Below are 2,500 nucleotides of genomic sequence, written 5' to 3'. Positions count from 1 at the left end.
AAACTGTGCGCCGGGAGCTTCGTGGAATATGGGTTTCTATGGATTCAGAATGACATGTCAGAAAAGCTCCTGTAGGTGTAATGGTCAGTTATCTCAATACTTTTGGACATATATTGTGCGTGTGCGTGTGTCTGTGATACCTAACATAAACACACCTGTATTACTAGAATTGATAGTTCACGCCACAAAAGTGAGGGGCAAACATAGAAAAGCGTGCAACCCAGCCACTGAGGATGCACAAGCCAGTGCATTCTTAGTGCAGGTCCCAAGCCAGGACAAAAGCGGAGGGTTACGTCAGGAAGGGCATCCGGCGTCAAATCTTTGCCAAATCAAATATGCGGATCATAAATAAGATTTCCATACCGGATCGGTCGAGGCCCGGGTTACCGACGACCGCCATCGGTACTGTTAACCAGCGGAGTGCCGGTGGAAACTAGGCTACTGTTGGGCGAAGGAAAAGGAGAGGGGGAAGGCATGTCCAGAGGCAGCTAGAGAGGAGGAAGGGTAGGCGTGTGGAGGTGAGAGTCAGTCGGAACTTTGAATGTTGGCACTATGGCTAGTAAAGGGAGAGAGCTGGCTGACGTGATGGAAAGAAGAAAGGTGACAAGAGACAAGGTGGAAGGGGAGTAAGGCCAGGAGTATCGCAGGTGGGTTCAAACTCTTCTACCATGGTGCGAATGGGAGGAGAAATGGGGTAGGGGTCATTCTGAAGGAAGAGTATGTCAAGAGCGTGCTGGAGGTGAACACAGTGTCAGACAGAGTGAGGATTATGAAGCTGGAAATCGAAGGTGTATTGCTGACGGTTATCAGCGCATATGCCCCGCAAGTCGGGTGTAAGATGGACGAAAAAGAAGAATTCTGGAGTTGAGTTGGACGACGTGGTGGAAAGGGGACCCAAGGAGGAGGGAGTGGTGATTGGAGCGGACTTCGATGGACACGTTGCTGAAGGGAACAGAGGTGATGAGGAGTTGATGGTAAGGTATGGAATCGAGGAGAGAAATGTGGAAGGACAGATGGTGTTCGATTTTGCGAAAAGGATGGAAATGGCTGAGGTGAATACATATTTCAAGAAGAGGGAGGAGCACAGGGTGACGACGTATACGAGTGGAGGAAAGTGCACACAGGTGGACTATATCTTGTGTAGAAGGCGCGATGTAAAAGGGATTGCATACTGCAAGGTGGTGACAGGGGAGAACGTAGCTAGGCAGCATCGGATGGTGGTCTGTAAGATGACTTTGGAGACCAACATGAGGAAGCGAGTGAAGACACAGCCGAAGATCAAATGGTGGAAGTTGAAGAAGGAAGACTGTTGTGTGGAGTTCAGGCAGGAGTTAACACAGGCACTGAGTGGTAGTGAAGAGTTGCCAGATGGCTGGGCAAGCGCTGCAGAAATAGCGAGGAAGACAGCTAGGAAGGTACTTGGTGTGTCATCGGGACAGAGGAAGGAAGACAAGGAGACTTGGCGGTGGTGGTGGTGGTGGTGGTGGTGGTGGTGGTGGTGGTGGTGGTGGTGGTGGTGGAAGGAGGAAGTAGAGCAAAGTATACAGAGGAAAAGGTTGGCAAAGAAGAAGTGGGATAGTCAGAGAGATGAAGAAAGTACACAGGAGTACAAGGAGATGCAGCGTAAAGCAAAGAGAGAGGTGGCAAAGGTAAAGGAAAAGTCGTACGGTGAGCTGTATGACAGGTTAGACACTAAGGAAGGAGAAAAAGACTTGTACAGATTGGCTAGACAGAGAGACCGAGCTGCCGAGGATGTGCGACAAGTTAGGGCGATCAAAGATACAGATGGAAATGTGCTGCCAAGCGAGGAGAGTGTGCTACGAAGTGGAAGGACTGCTTTGACGGGCTGATAAATGAAGAAAATGAGAGAGACAGAGAGAGAGAGAGAGAGAGAAAAGGTTGGTTGATTGAGAAGTACAGAGAAGGCCAGAAAGAGTTGCATTGTGTCTTTGTAGATTTACACAAAGCATACGACAGGGTGCCGAGAGAGGAGGTGTGATATTGTAGGAGGAAGTCAAGAGTTGCAGAGAAGTATGTAGGAGTGGTGCAGGCTATGTATGAGGGAAGTGTGACAATGCTGAGGTGCGTGGTTGGAATGACAGATGGGTTCAAGGTGGAGGTGGGATTACATCAAGGATCGGCTCTGAGCCCTTTCTTGGTTGCAACGGTGATGGACAGGTTGACGGACAAGATCAGGCAGGAGTCTCCATGGACGATGATGTTCGCGGATGACATTGTCATCTGTAGCGACAGTAGGGTGCAGTTCATTGTGAGGAGAGCCTGGAGAGGTGGAGGTATGCACTGGAGAGAAGAGGAACGAAAGTCAGTAGGAGCAAGACGGAATACCTACGCGTGAGGAGGTGACAAAGGCATTTCACTTTAAATACTTGGGGTCAACTGTCCAAAGTAACGGGGAGTGCAGGAGAGAGGTGAAGAAGAGAGTGCAGGCAGGCAGGCAGGCAGGCAGGCAGACGGGCAGGCAGGGTGGAGTGGGTGGAGA

This window comes from Lampris incognitus, unplaced genomic scaffold, assembly GCF_029633865.1.
Source record: "Lampris incognitus isolate fLamInc1 unplaced genomic scaffold, fLamInc1.hap2 scaffold_265, whole genome shotgun sequence".
Taxonomy (NCBI): domain Eukaryota; kingdom Metazoa; phylum Chordata; class Actinopteri; order Lampriformes; family Lampridae; genus Lampris; species Lampris incognitus.
This window is presented reverse-complemented; position numbering follows the sequence as displayed.